The sequence below is a fragment of the Eumetopias jubatus genome, unplaced genomic scaffold (genome assembly GCF_037043125.1).
Source record: "Eumetopias jubatus isolate StellerSeaLion01/CBP00866 unplaced genomic scaffold, mEumJub1_p1.0 scaffold_10, whole genome shotgun sequence".
NCBI classification, from domain to species: domain Eukaryota; kingdom Metazoa; phylum Chordata; class Mammalia; order Carnivora; family Otariidae; genus Eumetopias; species Eumetopias jubatus.
The window spans coordinates 6580106-6603502 of NW_028274816.1; the positions used below are offsets into that span (position 1 = coordinate 6580106).

Genomic DNA, 23397 nt, shown 5'->3' on the forward strand with positions numbered 1-23397 from the left:
CCCAGAGGCCAAAAGGAGGCAGGTCCTCACCTGAGGGAGTCCTGGGGATTGACTCCCCCTTCCAGCCCCTAGTCCTGGTGGGAGGTTCCAATTTCCTTAGGGGCATAGGCAAAACCGTGCAAGAAAAGAAAATGCACCCCCCCCAAAAAAAGAAAATGCACCTTAGTGAATTCGTCTGCACCACATTTGGGGACGGAGCTGGGTGTGCTGCTACAGGGAGCAGACAGACCCGGGAGGCCAAAGTCCCAGGCACATGGCATCAGACCCAGCAGCACAAACAGGAGTAAGCAAAGGCTACTTGAGAAGGATCTGCAAGGTTCCCAGCCCAAACCATCCTAAGAAGGGGTGCTTGCTCTGTCCCCCCTCCACCCCTGGATTTGCCCCAAGTCCACTCAGGACCCTGGGGGATGGCCTGATCCGGGGCTACTAGGGGATGAGCCCGGGGCCCAAATGGCCCCAGAGCTCAGAGCCCCGTGGGCCCTGAAACCCACCTTGGCAGGCAGAGGAGGCTGTCCTTGCCCAGATGAGCACCTGGCCCACCCTCCAGCCTCAGGGGAAATCTAAACAAACCAGGGGCTGGCCGTTTCTGGCAAAACAAAGGCACCCAGGACCCAGCGAGCAGAGCCGGTGGGGTTCCCCCATTCCTCGGTGGGGGTCGGGCCGAGCCAGCCTGCACACGGAGTGAGTTCCACGGCTCAAGTTTCACGTCAGGTGGATTTAAAACTTAATAATGAATGAAACGGACCGCAGGCTGCCACGGGCAGGGGAGAGACAAACAAAAGCTCAGATTCAGCCGCACTGACCTTGCTCTTGTAACCCCGAGGAAATAAACCACTGCCCCGGCCAGCACAGCTTAGTCTCCAGAAAAAGCCTCACAGACCTAACCCAGAAAGTCTGGGCCACAGGCAGCCCAGACACGCATACACATCCATTCACACACCCAATTCCCACTATGGCTCACACACACGCTCACACCTGGTGGCACTCACCACAGCCACGGGCATGGCCCCAGCCCCGAGGGTCCCATACCCCGAGGCTCTCACAGTTGCCTCTGCTGTCCAGGCAGGGTCTTGAGAGGTCCCTTCAGCGCTGGCTCTGAGCCTTTTCCTGGACCCCACCCAAGACCCCAACGTGCCCCCCCTGGTCCCTGGCCTTGCCCCTGACCCCGGCCGGCAGCACCGGCGAAGCTCTGCCTGGGAGGATGAGGCTCTCTGCAAAGCTCCCAGCCCTGCGTCCTGCACCTCCCGGAGGCCTCTCCACCTCTGGAGCCTCGCCGCCCAGCCTGGCACAGGGCGCCTCCCAGAACATCCTCCCGGGGCAAGGGCACCTGCTCCCCTGGGGCCTCCCATGACACGGCCCTTCGGACGGCAAGGGAAGGATGCAGCCACTGCCAGCTCCTCAGATTAGATGCGGTGGGAGATGCCCCAGCCCCCGCCTGGTTAATTCCCAGCTCCTGCCAGCTGGGTTCCGTGGGGTGCAGACAGAGGGGCCCAAGGGAGGAGATGGCTGGAGCTGGGGCAGCTGGGGGACCTGCTGGGCCCCCGCCCCCCAGCCAGGCTCAGATGACTTTTGATTATTTTGATGCCTTAGCTCAGACTCACACAAGCTGCCAGGGAGCCCTTCCTGTGCGCCTGGTGCTCGGCTGAGCGCTTTTCTCACAACCACCAATGAGGCGGGAGCAGGGCCCCTCCTACTGCACGGATGAGGAGACTAAGGCACAGTCACAGCGACTTTCCCCAGGAAATGACAGCACCGGGACATGGGTCTGGACGTGCCTCCTGCAGGTCTCTTGCATGAGATTACCCCTGCATCAGGGAGAAAGGCGGGGGGACCCCCGCGTCCAGCCTCCAGTGCAGTCACAGGCTGCCTCTCATTTAACGCCCCCTGACAGCATGACCGCAACCAGCCTGCGTTCAGGGAGGGGCCCCCAGAGACCAGAGACGTGCAGGGACTCGCAGGGCTGATGAGCAGAGGACACAGGCTTGAACCCAGGTCAGTTCAACGGTGAGTGAGACAAGGAACACGCCTTGCCCAAAAGACCTAGGCTGGACATGTCTTTCTGCCAGCATTCATTTGCTCCCAAGCCCTTCAGCCCCCGGGGATGAGAGCAGAGCCCTGCACTCAAAGCCCCCCCGCTCCTCAGCTTATCCATCAGTCCAGAGTTAGTCCTCTCAACCTCTCCGACTCAGTTTCCACATGTGAGAAAAGGGAATCATGTGAGAAACAGATGAGAAAAATGAATGTGAAAAAGCACTATTACTCCCCTTCTATTAAATTAAACTAGGCTGTGGTAAGCACTGCAACAGCTCTGTAAATCCACCACGTTGCTACCTGCTCACTTAAAACAAGTTAAGTTTGCGGTATACAAATTATACTTCAAGAAAGCCATTCAACAAAAGCACTATTTGGCCAATAATCATAATTAGCACTAATTAGTACCACCAGTGCTGATATGAGCAACTACACTTATTGGGCACGCCACCCCGGTTAATTTCCTCCCATCCTCACAACCATCGGTGACACCCCACTTTTGAGATGAAGAAGCTGAGGCTCAGGGAGGCAAGTAACTTGCCCTCAGTCTCATGGCCAGAGCGCCACGTCTCCCAGCAGTGTGGGCTTCTGCTCACCCTGGTCCCGCCAGACTTTGAGAAGGAGAATCAACCTGCCCTGCACCACAGTCCCCAAGGCCCATGGCTGGGCAGCCTGGTTGGCTTTATTTTCCTGCAAGCAAGTTTCAAAACTAAAGCAAAGCACATTATTCTGGGAGCCACCAACAGAGCCACTGCCGAGATTATAGTCATCTGAAGGGAAATGACCATAAGGCCCCTTACACTGAAAGGGCCCAATCGGGGGAAATGAGCATGTTGACACAGAAAGTCCCAAATTCAGGCTGCACTGTTTAAAGCCTTTTGTTCTAAACACGTTTGACCTTGGCTGCTGCCGGCCCACCCCTCCCAAGTACAGTTTGCTTTGGGGGCACTGAGATTAGTGCTCTAGGAGCAGGCTGGAGAGACGTGCTGGGGCCAAAGCTCCCAGGACATAGGTGCAGGGATGTCGGCAAAGGACGAGGGCCCCTGGCCTTACAGTGGTACCGTTCCTCTCACACGTGCACACACACCACACGCGCACGCACGGCCGGGACCACACACACCCTCTGGCAGGGGTGCAGAAAGGAAAAGGGTGCGAAAATGGGGCACAAGCAATCTCAGGAGCCCCTGCGACATGAATGTTTCAGAACTCACAGAGAAGGCAGGTCCAGGAAAAGTCCCATTCAGCCAGCTACCTTGTTCCTTCCAAGTAAATGCTTGTACAGCTTTTACTATTGCGGGCATTCTTCTAAGAGCTTTGCATGTGTTACCACGTTCAGGTCTCTCAACAGCCCAGTGAGATGGGTACTATTATTATCTCCATTTACGGGTCAGAAAAGCGAGGCACAGAGAGGTTGAGTAACTTGCCAGATGCCACACAGCTGGGAGGCAGCACAGCCAGGATTCAACCCCAGTCAGCCTGGTTCTGAGTCGGTGCCTTCGCCCTCAACTTCCCACTGCTTCTTTCCTTTGGGAGGGGGAGCTGTCACCGGAGAAGATCAGGTGCCAAAAGCAGTGACTAATGCAGGCCCTCGGCTTCCCCTCCCCCTAGAATGACTACAAAGTAATATGACAAAATGAGTAGAGAAATCACTTTCAAAACGGAGATTAAAGTCATTTAAAAATGACTAATCCTGCAAAAAGGCCTGGTAGGAAATGGGTTATATGAGGCTTTTGCTGTCTGCTGCAGGAAGGGAACCAAAACAAGCATAAAAGAGGGGAGAAATTTCGATAAAAATTCAATTAAGTAGCAAAAAGAACATTAACTGGGCTTCAGAACGCATCTGCGGCAGAAAGCGCAGGGTGGACTGCAAGCTCACGTGGCAGCCCTGGGCACCCCGCACCGGCCCTGCACCGGCCCGCACCACCTCTGTCTGCGCAGAGTGGCTGCTGCCCAGAATGGCTGGGAGTCTCACCCCCTGGTTCCTCCTATCACAGAGAATCAGGGCCGCAGCAGCCGAGGAAGTGCCTGGACAGAGGTGGGACGGCAGGTGGCCCCCAGGCCACAGGAGCGAGCAGAAGGGGGTAACTTCCGGCAGTGCGGACACCAGCTGAGGAGGAAGTGAGCCCTCACGACCAAAGCTCCGCAAGAGGAATAAATGGTTCTGAAAAGCGCCCTGGGAGGTGCCCTGCAGCCGACGGGAAAGGGAAAAGCATGGACACCCAGTGGTTCCAGGTTTCTAGGACATGCCTGGGCTGGGCAGCGCTGTCCAAGTGAAAGAACCTGACCAGATCTTCCAGACCATGAAAGAAGGCTGAGGAACAGCAAGCAAGGTGCCTCGGGGAGAACGTGTTGAGGGCAGAGGGAGGAGAGCAGGACAGAGAGCCCATCAGGAAATTCTGGCCCTCGGCTGCCTCTGCTATAATATGGGAAGTTGGAATTTTGGTCTTCAAGGTCCCTTCAGGATGAATATAAAGGTCATTTTGTGCAAGATTCCAAGCATCCAGACTGTCTCCATTAGAACCACAGAAAGGCCTGACAATTCTTCATGAGGCTCCAAAAGTTCTCCTCACCACTACCCCATTTCCTTGGAAAAATGAAAATTGCCAAGGAGACAAGGTCCCCACAGGACCAAGCTCTATGGTCCTCCAAGTAGAGCCTCCCCTGTGCCTCCATCAGGAGCAACAGGAATCAGAATCGCAGTGACCCTTCCGCAGCTCAGAGAAATGGGAACACAGACTCAGGGACCATTTATGCCAATCCTGTATGATACAGAAGGTCCAGAGGGAGAAGGGGACTTCCAGGATGATAAATTGGTAGTGCTTGCCTAGAGTACTGTATTCGGAAGGACTGTAAAGCCATATCTGGGCTCAGAAGACATGAGTGCTGAAATTGATTGGTGATGTCTGCCATGAGCACAGGTCTGTACACGTGGAATGTTCCAAGGGCACTGAACAAATCGGAGGAAGGAGTCTCCTGACTCCCAATGCTAAAGAAGAGGGCTTTAGCCAGCAGCTTTCCTCCTCCAAGAAAGGAGCTGCCTATCCTCTCTGAAAAGGAGATCTTGAGGCAGGGTCCCGAAAATCCTGTTGTTCAAGGACAGATAAGAGGACTCAGAAGAGTGAACATGCTTCAGGACACACCACAGACTGCACTCCCCTTGGGGCAGCCAGAACCTAAACAGGTGTCTTTCCAGACTGAAATGATACAAGTTCAGCCGAGGAGGGCATCTGGCCATATTCCTGATCTCTTCTTGGGAAACTTCAAACCTACCCATCTGTGTCTCTGTACCACCTAGAAGCCTGGGGCAGCAGAGGGAACAAGGGGGCACTGGGCAAGCTCGGAGGCCCTCTCCTGGGGCTGCTTCCAGCTCACGGTGACGTCAGCTTCCCTGGGAGGCTGGAGGCTCCCCTCCCAGCAAACCCCTCCCAGCAAGTGGGGGCCTGGATCCCAGGACACAAAGGCCCAGCAGGAGACAGGGGCCAGCAGCCCAGAGCCCCCAGGCTGAATAGGGGGCATCCTCAGCATCTCAGTGCCTACCAGGGGCTCAGCCCCCAGAGACAGAGTCTAGTCTCCAGCCAGGCCTAAAGGGAACCGAGCTCACAGACAGCAGAGGGGCAGAGTGCCTGCCCTGTTCCTTGCACTCCGACCAGGCGCCAAAGCTGGCCAACCGTCCCAGAATATTCCTCAACTCAATGGCATCCACACATGTAGAATCAATACCAATGCAAGGGGGAGGGAAGGGAAGTGAGAGGAACTTAACAGACCATCACTCATCTTATTTCGTAGATGGGGAAACTGAGACCACACAGCAAGAAGCAGACAGATGCAGAACTAAACTCGTAAAAACCACAGCACTTACTGTTTAAGGAACATTTTCCGTAAGCCAAGTTCTTTGCTAGCATGCTCTCATGTTCTCATTTGATTCTTACACACATTAGGAGGTAGGTACTATTACCATCCCCTTCTTTTTTTTCTTTTTTTTAATTTTTTTTTAAAGATTTTATTTATTTTTTGACAAAAAGAGACACAGTGAGAGAGGGAACACAAGCAGGGGGAGTAGGAGAGGGAGAAGCAGGCCTCCCGTGGAGCAGGGAGCCCGATGTGGGGCTCGATCCCAGGACCCTGGGATCATGACCTGAGCCAAAGGCAGCCGCTTAACCCACTGAGCCACCCAGGCACCTCTTCTATTTTTTTTTAAGATTTATTTATTTATTTATTTGAGAGAGAGAGCACAAGTGGGGAGCCCGATGTGGGGCTCAATCCCAGGACCCCGAGATCATGACCTGAGCCGAAAGCAGACACTTAACTGACAGAGCCACCCAGGTGCCCCTACATTCCCCTTCTTTATAACTGCAGACTGAGGCTCCAGGAAAGAAAGCAACCCCTTGGGCACACATTGCTAGTGAATGACAGATGTCCCCCAGCCCCCATTCACTCACTAACCACCAGACTATACTGCCTCTCCTGCCCTGAAAGCTGGTCCAGGCCCAACCTGCTGCAGAAGCTGCTCCCTCGTTCTTGAGGCCCACCATGGACCAGCACAGAGCCAGAACCTATGGCTCAAGGAGAGCCAGGAAGAGGTCCCACACTCTACAATCCCACCTGCCAAAAAGGCAAATTCATGTCCTGAAGTGGATTAGCAGGCCGGACTGGCTCCGAGGCCAAGCACCAATGAAGGTAGCTGGCCTCTTTCCTCACTTGATGGCGGACAAAGCATGCTAGCAGAACTGGGCAGAACTGACCTGGGAGGTTGTGAGAAGAAGAGTCATGACTACCCCCCTCCCAAGAATGTCCGTGCCCTAATCCCCAAAACCTATAAATATGTTACATTACATGGCAAAGGGGAATTAAGGTTACAGTTGGAATTAAGGTTGCTAATGAGCTGAGCTTAAGATAAAGCGATGATCCCAGATTATCTGGGTAGGCCAAATGTAATCACAAAAGTCCCTAAAATGTGGAAGAAAGAGGCAAAACAGGACGATGCCACAAGTAATGGGGGCAGCTTCTAAAAACTACAAAGGCATGGAAACAGGCCCTCCCCTACAGCTTCCAGAAAGGAATGTAGTCCCACCGACGCCACAGTTTTAGCCCCGTGAGATCCGCATTAGTCTTCTGACCTACAGAACCATAAGAAATTAATTTTCGTTGTTTTCAAGCTACTAAGTCTGTGGTCATTTGTTACAGCAGCCATTGGAAATGAATACAGATTTTGGTTCCAGGAGAGAGGCGCTGCTATAATTAATACCTAAAAGTGCAGAAGTGGCTTTGGAATCGGGCAGTGAGCAAGCCGCTAGAATTCTCAGGACTATGGTAGGAAGAGCCTACATTGCCCTAAAAAGATTATTCATGAGGGGCCACCTGGGTGGCTCAGTTGGTTAAGCATCTGACTCTTGATTTTGGCTCAGGAGATCGAGCCCCGTGTCGGGCTCTGCGCTGGGTGTGGAGCCTGCTTGGGATTTTCTCTCTCTCTCTCTTTCATCCCTGCCCCTCCCCCCCCAAAAAAAGACTGTTCATAGAAATAGGGATGTTAATGACTCTGTTAGTGAGGATGCAGAAAGAAGAAAGGTGTACAAAGGAAAACCTAAATCGTCATAGAAAATACCTGAATTATCATGACCAGACTGTCAAGAGAAACTTAGACACTAAGGGCCCTGATGGTGAGGGCTTAGAAGAAAATGAGGAACATGATCCTGGAAACTGGAGGAAACAGATCCTTATTATAGAGTGGCAGAAAGCTCAGTGGAATTGTGTCCCACAATTATGTGGAAAGCAAAACTTGTAATGGATAAAAATGGATATTTAGCTGAGGAGATTTCCAAGCAAAATGTCGAAGGCATGGCCTGGTTTCGTCTCGAGAAGAAAGAGCTAGATCAACAGAGCTGTCAAACGAAAAGGAAGCCAGGAATTGATCATTTTTGGAAATCCTCAGCCTACCCAGATAGCAAAAGACATTATAATTAAGAGATTCTCCAACAGAAAAGCACACACTGGAGAGAAGGCTGAGGGTATGACTCTATATCGTGCTAACATCTCAGAAAAATCAAAAGCTCAGAGTATGCAGTCCCACGAAAGGCTCTTTGAAAAGATTAAGTGTGTGGCCTACAGATCCCCTAGATCAAACCAGAGAGCATCTAGGAAATTTGGGGAGATTTCTCTGCAACCATCTCAGTAGAAGCCAAAAGTAAAGATAGGGTTATCTAGAAAATATCTATGGAGGAACCTCTTGTCTGATAGAGTAGATCCCCATGACATACACAGGAGACCCACAAGGTTGTTGAGAACTTGGTATCACAGAAACGCAGGCAGCTTGTACCAAAAAGGACAGAGATGAAAGAAAGAAGGCTGTCAGACCCCCAAAATTCTACAGCAGGAAACAGGTTAATAAACTACTCAGCTGGGGACGCTTGGGTGGCGCAGTCGGTTAAGCATCCAAGTCTTGATTTCAGCTCAGGTCATGATCTGAGGGTCATGAGATCGAGCCCCGCACCGGGCTCCACACTCACTACAGAGTCTGCTTCAGATTCTCTCTCCCTCTCCTTCTGCTCCTCTTCACCCCCCACACATGTGCTCACACTCTCTCTAAAATAAATAAATCTATAAAATAAAACAAAACAAAATAAAACTACTCGGCTGCAAACATGTGGTACCTTTCATTAAAAGAAAAAAAAAAAAAGGATGACTCAGAGGGTGGAACCTCCAGCCCAAAAGGCAAAGCCACAGCCAGAGGGTAGAATTCTGAGCACAGAGGGTGGAGCTGTGAGCCCAGAGCATGCGGCCCATGGGCCATGGAGAATGAGATCATATTGGACTGGGTTCAGATTCTGGCACTGTATAACCACAGGCAAGCACATCCCCTCTTTGTGTCTTCACTTCCCCAACTCTCCAGAGAAGGAATCAGATGAATTAGTCTCAGAGAGACTTTGCAGCTCTAAGAGTCTGTGATCCATTAGTGATGTCTGCCCTGGGTACAGGAATGAGGAACAGCAGGTAGGAGGCATCCCAGTTTGCTGCTAGTTTAGGTATTTTTTTTCACTGAGCACATATTTGTCAAGCCAGCTCCATATGCTTGGTCCTCTGAGGGGTACAGAAAGCACTCAGCATTCTTAGGTTGTTATGCTCTTCTCTGCCCAACCTGTCCATCAGTCACTGTCTAAACTTGCAACTCGAAACCAACGCTTTGGCACTCTGAAGCATTTTGAAAGAGAAAAAAAAAAAAAAAACCCTTTCTTCATGGCGATGGTCAGTCCTGTCTGCAGATATTTGGTTTCCTTAAAGGGACAGATGGGGGTACGGTGTAAGGGATAGAGGCCCAAGCCCTGGGAAGTCAAGAATCCACCCTGGGAAGGAAGGGGACGGGGAAGCTGGAGGGTCTTTCCTTAGAGGTAGGGCAAGGAGCCCCACGGAGGCTACCAGAAGCTGATGTGACTCTACCTGAAATCTTAAATTAGAACTATGCTATTAGCAAAGATAATAGCAGCTCATCTTCACCCTCCCCTCCTCCAGGGAGCTCAGAGTGCCTTTGTGGATAGGATCTCAGAAGCCCCAGTGAGACCACAGTGAGGGGAAGGGGGAATCCTTCTTTCAGTTTGGGGATAAAAACTAAGTGGGTTGGGGCACTGGGGGGCCGGCAGGCAGCATGGAGGTGGGGACAGGCCTGCAGAGGTCAGCGGCCCAACACTGAGAAAAGGGGGAAGGTATTCTTGCCCTTGGAGCTGCTTCTCCAGCGGGTCCTGGAGGGTGAAGAGTGGGACCCAGTTCCCTGCCCGGCCTCAAAGGGGCACTTAGCACATAGCCTCTGAGGGGCCGCAGACTGAAAGTCATGACCGGGCATGTCTTTTTCCAGCCAGCTCGGGGCTGTGCCAAAATACCGCCTCACAGTGAACAGTGGCAATCAAAGCCCTTCGTAAACCTTCCGGGAGCCCAAACCATCAGCGTAATCGTAATCGTAAAGAGACTCGGTCAATTGCAGGAAGACGTGAGCAACGGGGAGACAGCAGAGCCGCGGGGAATTGGACAGCCTTGCTTAGACGGAGCCGCCACTTGTTGGCTGTGTGACTATGGACAAGTTACTGCACCCCTCTGAGCCCCCACTTCCTCATCCATTGGATGGGAATCACAAAATGGGTAATGTGTAGATGCTGCTAAGCATTCAATGAACGTTGGCTAAAGAAAATAAGGCGGTTGCTCTATAACTTTATCATTAATTGTAAATGCCCTCATCTGTGTGGCATTTCAAGTTTTGCCCAGCAGCTTCACACGCATGATCCCATTCAACACTGAGCAGCTCAGTGAGGTTGTAGTGGTGGTGGTTTTTCCCATATTACGAGCAGGCAGCGTGGCACACCCCCGGCATCCCACCCACTCAGCGTCCCTCTATCACACTCCACACTAAGCTGCATGGTCACCGCACGGATGAGGAACCAGAACAGAGAGGTTAGGTCACATCCCGATGTCAGAAAGCAGATGGTAATTAGAAAAGCTGGGGCCGGACTCCCAGCCCAAGGGCTCTAAGCCAGCTGGACTGAGAGAAACAATGACCCGAGCAGTGGGACACAGATCACCATGGCTGTCCTCCCCCCGGATAGACTGGGGGCCACCCAGTTATCGTTTTATTTGTAAAAACGTCAACATTTAGACATCGAGAACTCCTGAAGTTTTGGGGGGTTTTTTGTTTTTTGTTTTTTTAAAAACACCCACATTCACTTCTGGCTTTTCTTAAAGGAGAACGAGAGCCTGTGGCAGAGGCTCTGCATCTGCACATCCATGATGGAGCCTGGCTGCGGCTCCCCGTCTGGACCAGGGGCACTCACTCTCCTGTGTGCCCATGCTCGTGGGGCCCCCTTCCCCATTGCAAAGTGTCCTTACACACTCAGCTCCACCGAGATCATCGACTTCCCTCGGTTTTACAGATGCAGAAAACTGCCTCCATTTCCCCATCTGTAAAATGGGAATAATAATGGTCCCAACTATGGGGTTGCTATGCAGACGAAGGAAGTGAATATCTGTAACGTGTAATATGTGAGAAATTCTCTGTAATGTATAAAATAAAAAAACAGTCACTGGCTACTGGCTCCCCAGCTCAATATAAGGTCACAGGACAGAGAGAGGGAGAGGGAGGCAACAGCCCTGTTGTTCTGAATGGACACAAGACACGGAGTGGTCCCATCTTCCTGGGTCCTGATTAACTACCAGGGGCGTCTAAGTTAAGGGCCAGCAATTAACCCTATAGAAGACGGTTTTCAAAGCAAAGGACACTCGACCTGCATAAAAGGCCCTACAATTGACAATCCCAAGACATCGGAGAGAAAGGAGCTTTCCAGAGCAGCCGGCCCAGCCCCCTCATACAGATGGAGAGACTGAGGCACCGGGAGCCTTGCTAGGGCGTGGACCTGGCCTCCAGGCTCCGAGTGCAGGGGGTGGGGGATGCGGTCTGACTGCCCTGCACCCACGGCTGCTGCCACCCCAAAGGACCACTGGACATACAGGACAGTAAGGAGGCCTCCACCTTGCCCCTTGGAGCCTCGGACTTCACGGAACGCACAGCCCGCCCGGCTGCTCCATCCCTTAGACAAATGTACTCAGCACCGATAATGAAAATGCAACTGAGTTTGAGTTTTATTGCAGAAATTAAACAGACCAGAAAAACAAAGGCAAGGAAAAAGCCAGCCCTCGTCAACTCACCCGAGAGTTAACTGTGATCAAACTAACTAGTGTGGAATGACACGATCAGGTCCTGCCAGGGCCCCCCGGTCTGCCCCAATGAGACACTCCCCGAAGACGGGCACTTGAAACCAGCAGAGGCGCCCGGAAGGCCTTTGCCACCAGCACACCCCGACTTCGCCCTGCCCTCCTCCCACCGCCCCAGGGTGGGGAGAAAGCATCACGCGAAGTCACCTCCGAGAGCTTCCACGAAACAGCACCGCCAAGGGCCAGCGCAAGGGCTCACTGCTCGACTCGAGAGAAAGCAAAATGCTTTCGGGGTTGAATCACTGTTTTTCTTTACTCCCTTTGGAGACCGGCAGAGCCCACATTCGGCCGTGTTCGTGGACCTGGGACTGAAAACAGCTGTGCTCTAATTACATGTAAAGTGTACCAAAACATCCCTTTTATCACAGACTGGAAATCTGTTAGCATCTGTCTCTCCTTTGTTTCTTCCACAAGATACAAGCTTGTTTCTACATTTTTCTCACCTGTAGCGGTGATTAAAATTCATTATAAATGAAAGGAGTGAACAGAGAAACAAGTTCCTCTGTGTACCGTTCTAAACTCAAATTAGAAACAGCTGCTTGCTAATTCATGCAGCGATGTTTTGTCGTGCTCTGTGAATCAATAATAACTCACCCTATTGCTGCAGAAATTTGGGGATAATCCATATATTTAACTCGGCGTTGGATTCTCCAGGCAGGACTGCCGCAGCAGAGCCCTGACCTGCCTTCAGGCTGGCAGGAGGGGACTTTGGTTCGGCACTCTGGAGACATCCACGGCTGCCCCAACACAGACCCCCCAACTCGGGAGGCGCGCGAGACACGGGCCCTGGCAGGACCAGGAGGAAACCCCGAAACACTATCCTCGTCTCCTCCCCTCCCTCAGAACCACCACTTTAAAAAAAAAAAAAAAATCAGCTCTGATTAAACGCAAACCACACACATCCTCCAGCTGCCGGAGGGAACAGCAAAATTAAAAGTCTAATTGGTACCCGGAACAATTTTAAAACTATTAAGTATAGGTGAAGCTTTTCTGTAAGAAAATAATCCTTTGATTGGGATTAAGCTTGTTTGGATAGCATTCTTCCCTTCCCTACATCTGAGCTGCAGAAGTCAGAGCTACGGTCTGGAAGTCCCCGATGCTTCTGAGAAGGGTTCAGCCAACTCCTCTGCCAACTTCAGGGAAAAGGGCACGTGGCATCCAGAGCTGGATCTCCATCTGGGCCTTTGAAAGGGAATGGCCATTCTTTCTCTTTTGTGGGGAGGGAGGTGAGTGACACATACTGTTTCGCCAAACCTGCTCTGTCCTGGCTAACAGGCACTGGTCCTTCACGACACTGCCTCCAGGGAGCCCTCCCTGATTCCCTCTGTCACCATCAGTACCTCTCCCTGACCTCAGGCCACTGCCTTTGGGCCATTTCTCACCCTGAATTGTGGCTCTTGGTATCACTGCCTAATTTTGAGTCCTTGGGACATCCCCATGTCCCTGGGCTCCTCTCTAGCCTGAGATATGGTCTCGGAGCCACTTTTTGAACTGCAGACTGGTATTACCTCCCACTGCCCATGTCCCAGCCCCACCTTTCAGCCAGCAACTGCAGAGCCCTCCGTGCGTGCCTGGCATGGTGCCAAGCTCTTTGTAAGCTTTACCTCATTAAATCCTCACCTCCATCCTATATGGTGAACACCATGATTTTTCCCATGTCACAGATCAGATACTTGAGACAAAGAGCACAAGTACCCTGAGTTTCACAGCAGTTAATGGAAGGAGTCTGGAATTAGCCCTACATTTAGTCAGAAAACCATCAAAGCCACCCACTGCGCCTCGCCCGGCCTCTGAGACTTCGGGCCGTCGTGCTCATCGAGGCTGCCCTCCCCTGGTCACAGCTCACCCAAACCCCACCTGTTACCCAGAGCCCACCTCCGCCCACCTCCCAGGCATCCCAGAGGGAGTCTCCTGCGTGGCTAACAGGCCCTCATTTTCTGATGTTCCTTGGGGCCTAAGAAAAAGGCAGGCCAGTACATGCTGGGGTCTATGGGGTGTAGGCAAGAACACACAGCCCATGCTCATCTGCATGGCGATAGAGAGCTTTCCCTCAGGGAAGGCCAGTGGGTGCCAGACAGTTCAGTCCTGGGCAGGATCAGGAAAGAGTGAGCACAGAGGAGGTGTCAGGTTGGAAGGCAGGGGACACTCAAATTGGGCTTTGTGGAAGGAGTAGGCTCTCCCCTGACCCATGTTCCCCAAAACATGGGAAATGCCCCATTGCTGGGACCCATGATGATTTTAGGGGGCAGCCACATTGGCTGTCTTTCACTTCTAACGTTCCAGCAAGGAGAGAGCACAGACCCCAGGCTCAGCGTTCGCAAGACCTCACAGCTCCTGGCTGGAACCGCATGAGCGTGGGCCTTTTTCCTTAGGTTTGTTTTTAATTGACTTTTAAGGTTACTGTCTACCTAGAGCAAAGGATACTGATTTCCCATTTGCAGAATTAAATAAATGAATTAATTTAAGTATGGAAACAGAACTGACTCAACAGAAAATACGGGGTAAATCACAGCACCGGGAATATTCAAATCTCACAGGACTCACGGCAGGGGCTGATGAAGCACGAAAGGCTGGCACTACCAGTGTCAAAGTGACAAAGTGACGTTCATCACATGGTCACCGCAAGGCTTCCCTCTCAGAGCACGTGCAGCTGAACTCCTGAGAGCCAAGTGGGTGAACGAGGTAGCCCCAGGGGGGTTCTGTTCATCTGACCCAGGGCAAGTCTCCACTCCCTCCAACCACCACCCCGTTACCTAGGGGCCCTAAACAAAAGTCTTTCAACTTAGAACCCACATGCCATGTCCACAGCCAACCCTTCAGATAGCAGACCAAGCAGAATCTGATCCGGTGGAGTGGGGGTAAGCAAACTTCCACCCCCTTCTCTCCTCCCCGTAATGCCCACATCTGGGACTTTTCTGAGGCTCTACATCACGGGCACAAACAGCCCAGGCTGGGGCCCTGGTCCTGGCAGAGTCTGCACCAGGCCAGGTGTGCCATGCCCTCCAACCCCCATGACAACCCAGGTCCTCACCTAGGGAGCTGGGTCCCCAGGGCCCTGGGGGATGTCATAGCGAACCCAGCCTCAGCTCCTCAGGGAGCAGGTGTGAGAGAAAGTACCTGGCAGTGGCGGCTGGGAAAACACCTGTTCTAGGAGCCTACTGCTATAGAAGGCCCCACCTCGGCAGCCCTCCACCCCTCAGGCCTTGCCCCCCGGTCCCCAGAGACCACCACTCAGCTCCCCAAGCTCACAGCAACCAGGGCAGGTGCCAGGCGGAGGTCACGGTCGGGGCATATGGGCGGGGCCTGAGCCAGGTTCAGCAGGCCTCTGCAATTCAGTGCTCCCTGAGGAGGGCCCCTGAGAGAATCAGAACTCATAACACAGGGGCTGCCACCGTCCCCTCCAGGTCTGGCTGGCCACAGGCAGCAGAGCCCAGGAGACTGGCCCAGGGCTCCTCACAGTGGGCTGGACCAGCACTGGACCAGCACCCTAGTTCTGGGGCTGCTTCCAGCCCCCTGCTGCTGTGTGACCTTGGGAAAATCCTGGGCACTGTAGAGTTGGGTTCCCCTTGTCTCCTCTACAGAATGCAGCTGGTATAGGTGACTTTCTCCCCGGAGGTGTGGACACAAGGAAGGGCTCAGTGAAGGTAAAGAATGAGCAAGCAAATGAACAGATGACCAAATTCCAATTATAATTTTCACAAAACCCAGCATCAGAGAAAACCACATGGTGCCTCTAACTGAGAACTCGGAGCTTAGAGAAGACATTAAAAGGTAATTAATAGGTTATGTTGCATCTTATGTATATACATATATGCTACATGTGCATATAAAATTGGATAATAAATGACATATGTTATGTGCTAAATATTTCTTGAGTATTTGCTCCATGCCTCATGTTGTCTCATTTAATATTCACAAAGTCTGACAAGTCATTACTGTCAAACCCATTTTGCAGATGGGAAAACCGAGGCTTCCAAAGACTGACATGTCCAGGGTCTTACAGGTCAGATATGGCCGAGCTGGGCTTTGAATATGGCTCACCTGATCTCAGCGTCTGTGCTCTTAGCACGGTGGGATGCATGTACGTGAGTCATCCTACCTGTGGGTGGGTGGGTGGGTGGGTGACTCAGGCTCAGGAGCATGAACATTGCCCCCATGGAGACGGCTTCACACAGAGCCCAGGCTGGATGCCCAGCCAAGAATCCCCAGGGGATGTCTGGGCCGTGTCTGCATTCTCAGCCCAGATACCACCACGGACAAGGTGCGCACGCAGTCCAACCTGGAGGCACAGACCTGCTGCCGAAGCTCCATCAGATCCATCGAGGCCCAGCCCGAGGAGCCAGTCCCCAGCATGGGAGAAGTGAGGGGCCCCCCGGCATCTGGGAGGACAGAGGCCCCCCCCCCAAAGCACTCCCTGTCTTTGTACCGACAGGTGCCAGCTACCCTCTCGGCAAGTCCGTGAGACAGTTAGGAGCTTGGCTCCATTTTATAGAGGAGGACACAGAGGGCTGGGGGGACGACGGGGCCGCTGGTACCCTGGTCGCCTCCGCAGCCTCAGTGGCTGATTGGAGCCCCAGATCTCAAGCTGCTCACTCCCGCTCAGCCCAGGGGCAGGGAGCTAATGCCCCCCCACCCGGTGTGGCCCTCAGCCGAAGGGGGACCGAGCCAGGGGCATCTGGCACATGCATGGAGATCCCGGCGGACACGAGCCTGGGGTCCGAGCAGTGACCCGGACCCCTCCCCAGTGCAGACCTCTCCCCCTTCCCCACCTCCCTCTCTCCACCCCTCCCGACCGCCTCCTGGGAGCACCTCCCCATCACAGAATCTGCACCCAAGTCCTGGCCTCAGGCTCTGCATTCTGTGACGCTTGCCCGAGGGGGTGGCACCACCCCCCGGAAGCTGAGTCGGTCCAGCCCCTCGCCAGGGTGAGCTTGCCAGGATCAGGTCACCGAGAGGCCCCCTTCAAGACCCGTGCCTGGCACTATTGCTCAGCTTTGCCTTTCACTTGCCTTGGACCTGAGCATACTACCTTCCCGTGTATAATCCTGAATAACTCTTGTTGAAATCATGGGTATGATGTTTTGGTAACTAAACATAATTACTAAAAAAAAAAAAAAAAAAAACCAAGTTGCTTGAACCACCTGACATCTGGCTTATGTATCCCCGAGAGGGGCCCGGGTCCTCACTGTGGCGCCCCTGCCGAAGCCCACGCTTCCCACGGGACTGCAGCACTGTGTGTTCATCCCTCCCCTGCAGGCTGTGAGCCTCCTGACGGCTTCCAGGCCATGTGTGCCCAGCACAGCACCTGGCCAGAGATGCAGGCCGGGGAAGGAAGTGGCCTGAGCCCCGCGGGGAGGAGAAAGCCCTAGGATTCTCGCTGATGTGCCTCTGCCGGCAACACAGCCACCCTGCGGGTCCCACTCACCCTTTATACTCATCCACATCTACGACTCAGCAGAGAGAATTTCAATTTTCCCTGGATTTTCATGTTTCAGCCTCCAGAAAAATTGCCATCCTGGGCTTTGTGACCGAGCTATCGAGCCTCAATGACTGAAGGCTGCCCCAGCCCTGCCTGTGGTGGGAGGGAGATTAAAGCAACCTGTCAGGCCCGGGGAAGGCTCCAGAAGGGCAGCCGAGGGGAGGTGGCCACCTGGCCCAGGACCACAGTGAGAAGGAGGAGCCCCCCGTCGCAGGGCTGGCATCCCCCAGAGGTGGCTGTGGCCTAGGGGAGTTCCCCCCACTGGATTTCCAAGGGTGGACAGAGCCACTGACGTCCTAGACATCACGACTGGGGTGGGTAGTCCCCTGGTCCTTCTCAGCCTCACTGACCCTTCTCTAGGTGCCCCTGCACAGTCCCCTGCCCCCTACCTCTGCTTTCTCAGACCAAATGGGCCACCGCCTCCTCATGCGGGAACCAGGCCTTCCTCGGGCCCCACGCTGTGCCTACTCTCATCCACAGACTTGAACATCATCATCATAAACCACATTTACTGAGCACTTACTATATGCCGTGCTAATTTTTATGTCAATTATTGAGTTCATTAAATTGTTGGTCATAAATGTTTTGCTTGTGTTAATGCATTTAAACCACATATAATCCTTTCACTAGATGCATTTTAGGGATGAGAGAGCTGAGGCTCAGACTGCTAAAAACAGACCCCAGACCTGCCCAGTGAACCATTCACTGTGCTTGTGGGGACACTGAGGGCCTTGACATCTGAGGAGGGGACTTGCCCCAAGGCAGAATCTTACAGAGCCAGCAGGATCTAGCTGCCTGATTCATCAATCTCATCGTTGGATTTACGGGAATTCCACCACCACCACCACCACCACCACCACCACCACCACCACCACCACCACCACACACACACACACACACACACACACACACACACACACACACGGAGTCTGAGAAGATTGACATAATACAGAAGTATAAACCGAGAGAGACTACCCTGATGGAAAGTGATCAGTCACCCAGGATCCTGCACACAATGCATCACTATGCAGGCAATGACATCCTCCTCCCAAGGGCATCTGGAAAGGGGGGACACTGCCCGCAGCCCAGCTCAGGTGAAGGGCATCCCTGAGAGTAATGCTAGGTCCGCTGCCCACCAGGAGCCACTGTCCCCAGCAGGGCTGGGTACAAGCTCATCTCAGTGCCAGGCACAGAGTAGGTCCCATGAGGGAATGAACCAAAAATAAGAGTTTCAGCCAGGTCACCCTGCTGGATGCAGGCTATGAATGGGCTGATCTCCTTACTCCACCACCCAACACTATGCCTGAACAGCACTTCTCACACCATTGTTCATCTTCCAAGGATGTTATTAGGGCTTCCCCACAGGTGCTCTTGGCTTAGAACTGCCTGGAGACAAAAAGCTCACGTTCATGGATCCCTGGGAGCCCCCACAAGGTGCCTGGTGACAACTATCTGCTGGATGACTGAAGAATGAATGAATGGATGAAAGAGTGCATTCCAGGTCTTGGCCTAGAAGAAGCACTTGGTAACCATGGCATGAATAAATGAATGATGGACAGACGGACGGATGGATGGATGAATAACAAAACTAATCACAAAGAAGGTGCAAGGAGGGGCGCCTGGGTGGCTCAGTCAGTTAAGCGTCCGACTCTTGATTTGGCTCAGGTCACCATCTAAGGGTCGTGAGATTGAGCCCCACGTTGGGCTCCACACTCAGCATGGAGTCTGCTTGGGATTCTCTCTCCTCCCTCTCCCTCTGCCCCTCCCCACCCCACTTTCTAAATAAATAAATAAATACATACATACATACATACATACATACATACACACAATCTTAAAAAAGCAGAATTAGAAGGTACCAAGAATCACACCAGGAGGCTCCTGTCAGGTTGAAGCCAGGGGTTGGTGGGGTAAAGGTTCCAGCTGGAAGCCAAGGAGTTAATGAGCTTGACCACTAGCCTGACCACCTGGCCCGGAGGGGCTGCCCCTGCAGAGCCTGTCCAGTGTTACCGAGGTCCCAAGGGTTCTGCACATGGTGGCAGAATGCAATTAGTCCAGTCTTCAGTGCAGCACGCATCAGTCATTCTTTAATTTGAAAGAACCTCTTGGAACTGAGGAGAGAGCAAGGTATGGGGAGGGGTGGGGGTGTGCAGGGATGGAGGCAGAGCTCAGCTACCCTGCCTCAGCCTGAATCTCTGGAGAAAGAGCATTAAAACAAAGGAGACCCCAAGAGTAGAGGGAAGGGAAGAATTGGGGTGGGGGGCCTTCTTAAATAGACCAGACCAGAGCAGAACAAATGGCTAGATTTAATAAGGCTGAGATTCCATGTTCTTGAAGGTACAGACTCAGCAATGTGATTGGGAAGGGGTGACTTTTTGTCCGGTAAAACCCCTCCAATGGTTGCCTCTTTCCACACAACACATTGGAGGCTGAGGCTGGGTGTGAGGGGGTATGTGTGCACGCAGGCATCCACACACATACCCACAAGTGCATGAACGTGCATGCATGTCTTCCCTACCAGGGACCTCCAAGACCTTCCCACTAACCACCCAGCACCCACGAACAAATGTGCCCTCCCACTAGGAACTCACAGCCAAGCAGGTGCCCTTGTAAATTCCTCTGGGAGGAAGTTAGACCAGCCAAGCCCATGTGGGTGTCACCCCTTCCCGGCCACCATTGCCCTGGATTTCTCCTTTGCTGCTGCCCAAAGGGGCCAACAGTTGTAAGTGATCACACCCCATTCATCTTAGGAAACTCCTTGTATTCATTCATTCATTCATTCATTCAATCCAAATATTTCCTGAGCACCTACATCTGTGCTGGGCTCTCTCCACAAGCTGGGACAGCAAACACACCCAGCAAAGCCCCACTCCACGGATCTTACATTCTAGGAGCCATCAGGACCATGTCCAGGAATGTTCTAGAACCAAGAGAGCCTGGGTTCACATCTCAGCTCCACCACTAACCCGCTGTGTGACCTCAGACACGGTCCTGTACTTCTCTCAGCCTCCTCTGGTTGTGGTGAAGATTAGGCTGGATACTCCAGGTTAAGCACTTTGGCCCAGCACCAGGTACACGGGAAATACTCAATGAACATATCACTGAGTGTCACTTCCAGACCTGGGGCATCAAGAGCAAAGGTCACTAGGAAGACCTCTGGTTCAATGCAGGGCTCGCTCACCATTCCCACTCCCAGTCTGCCCTTCCCATGAGTATCCTTAACTTCCCCTGTCCTCACACCACCATTGCCCCAGGTCTGGAACAAAAGCTACTGATGTCATGTGATACAGCCATCCCCCCCACCCCATCTTACCACTGAGCCCATCATAAAGCCCATAAATAGAAAAGCCTTCAAGGGGACATGATCCACCTCTGCACCCAGGACCAAAATCCCCTCTGCAAGAAAGGTAGGGTCCCTTCTGGTAGTGGGGAACTCATTCCCTCCTACGCTTCCTTAGCAAGAAAAAATTGTCAACATGAATCCTAAGGGAGGAGCTGCTGACCACCTCTGGGGGACAGGAATAACAGGATCCCCCAACACCCACTGTCCTCTGAGAGGAGAGAGAGATAGTCATCTGTTACATGGCAGCCATTGTTTTAAATGACACTGCAATTTACATTGGCTTATTCCTGCAACAAGTATCACCAAGTGCCCATTCTACCAGCCCGGTTCCAGGCTCTGGGGACAGGGTCGTAAGCATAACAAAGTCCTTGCCCTCAGAGAGCCTACAGGGTAATGAGAGGAGCTAGGACTGAAGCCATAAATCATCTATAAGAAGTCAGGCAGCACTATGAAGAATCGTGGAACGGGATGGCTGAGGTGCCACTCTGGACAGGTGACAAGGTGATACCTGAGCAGAGAGCTGAAGCAAGCAAGGAAGCAAGCCAAGGGGGAATCTGGAGGAAGAGCATTCCAGGCAGGAGGATGAGCAGGAGTAAAACGCCCTGAAGCTCGAGCAGGCTAACTTGGGTACGTTCCAAATCTCCATTTTCCGAGATGCCAACATGATGCTCGGAGTGAGGGCACCTGTCCTGCCCTCAGAGATCACTGGCCAAGCTATTCATTCCCACGGGGACCTCACGTCCAACCCCACATCGACTCACTGTGCGACCTGATGCGGGTCTCTCAACCTCTCTGATCCTGGTTTCGGCAACAGCTAATCGGGGCTGAGCATCCTCCAAGAAGGCACTGCCCCCGCGGTCCTCCCCAGTCTGCCGCCCGGTGCAAAACGCACCCACCATTCCCCTCTAGCCCATGGCGCCATTCTCACCCCCATGCCAGCAACACCACGCAGGATTGGCACTCCTGCCAAAATAGCTATTAACCCAGTAGCCAATAATAACACGTTATCCTATCAATTTGCTTCTGAAACGCTGTGTAACTGCAGAACCCGTTTGCCACCTCGGTAGCCTGGTTACGACATAAACAGAAAGAAACTCACCAGTTCCTTCCCGAGGAGAACAAGCGGCTGGCCTCGACACACACCCGCTTACCGCCGAGTCCCCCCCACCCCACGGAGTCCCCCGAATCCATCAGGAGTCATGGTCTGGTGATCCATAGTCCAGAGACCTGTCTCCCTGCGCTCTTGGCACGTCATCCCTGTGTTGGAGAGGAGACCCGAGCCTGGGAGGTGATGGCTCGGGGCCATGCTGGCTTTGTGGGTGGCAAGGTTGGGCCCAGAAGCCAGCACTCCTGCAGCCTCCCCACTCCTGGCCAGAAACTACGGTGCAAGAGAAGGGGGGGGGAGACGTGAGGGTCGGAGGGGGTAGCCAAGGAGCCTAGGGGCCAGCAGACACTCAGGGTCACCACACCAGCCCAAGGGGCACACAGACCATCATGAGAGATATAAGCCAGGCGTCTTCACAGGAGACAGGCCACGAGGCCCCCGATCTGGGGGGAGGGGGCACTGAGAGAAGAGCAGCGCCAGACCCAGAAGTCAGGGTGCTCCCCAAGGAGCCCCCCTCCCCCACATGGATCTGACCCCCCCCCGCCCCCGCCCCACACCACCACCACCAAATGCCTCCTAGGCCCTCACTTCTCCTCTCCCAACTCCAGAAAAACAGTTTCCTTCCTTCTGGGTTAGATTCCACTCTGAGCAAACATTCCGCTTCCCAACGAGCTGGAGCCTCTAATGGGACTCTTGGCGGTCAGCGCAGACACCAACTGGCCTGTTTTATTCGTTCTTCCCCGCCGACCCCGCCCCTCCGCTTACCTCTCCCCCTGCTCACCAGGGCGCCCCGGGACAAGTCAGTCGATGCCCTTGTTCCCGGCACCCAGCGGCGGGGCGGTCGAGGCTGGAGCGGCACTTCCCACTGCCCCACCGGTGACCTCAGCCCCAGGACGCATCCCCACCCTCAGCCGCAGCCGGGAGAGGATGGGTCGAGAGTGTGCTGCTCCCGCCGCGGCACTTGGCGGAGCATCCAGCAAGTGGGGAAAGGAAGGGCCTCGGGGAGGGTGGGGAGGAGGAGGCAGAGGAGGCCAAAGGCTCGGCCACTCAGCCAGATGTTGACCCAGTTGAGGGCCCCAGGCCCCGGGGGCGCCCGGGAAGGTCTGACTCCCCCCACCCCCCAGCTCTGGGATTCTTGCGGAGAGGGGGGGCCTGGGACGGCACTGCTCCCTGCCTGTCCCCGAGGTCAGGGTTAAAGAAGGAACACAGAGAGACGCTCCGGGGCTGCCAGGACAGGGTGGGGGACGGCCCCTCAGAGGCCCCTGGGTGGGGTGGGTGGGGTGCCGTCTGCGGGAAGGAGCTCTCAGCAAATGGAAACCAGGCCTCGGAAACTGGCCGGACCACAGCCACTGCCTGGCTCCAGGGGAAACCCCGCTGCTTCTAAAAGGTGCCCCAACCCAGCAAAAGGTGGTGTTAAAAAGGAAAGAGCAGGGAGGGGCCAGGCAGCTTCGGCAAGATCGAGGGGTGGCAACTGGAGGCAGACACACAGTCCCTCCTGTTCTGTGCTCTGAGCACCCTTCATTGTTGGCACATCATCCCCCAAGGCCCGCTTGCCTGTAAGTGCTGTAAAAAGCCAGCCCACGGAGCAATTTCCCCCCCCCCCCCGCCCCGCTTCCCTCCACCGGGCCTTCAGTCAGATTTCCAGCGGCGCCGGGCCTGAGCTGCCTCCCGGGCCTGGGGCTCAGGCTCACG

The 23397-nt window shown here is 53.7% G+C and overlaps 1 protein-coding gene across 1 annotated transcript in view; it reads right to left on the reverse strand.

The window, feature by feature from the left end:
- The window catches only part of ZNF423 (zinc finger protein 423), a 160428-nt gene extending 137906 nt beyond the window's left edge, over positions 1–22522 (reverse strand). The window contains exon 1 of the mRNA XM_028094544.2: positions 22471–22522. The gene's annotated coding sequence lies outside the window, so the exon portion shown is untranslated. The remainder of the gene's footprint in view (positions 1–22470) is intronic.
- Between the last annotated feature and the right edge of the window lie 875 nt (positions 22523–23397).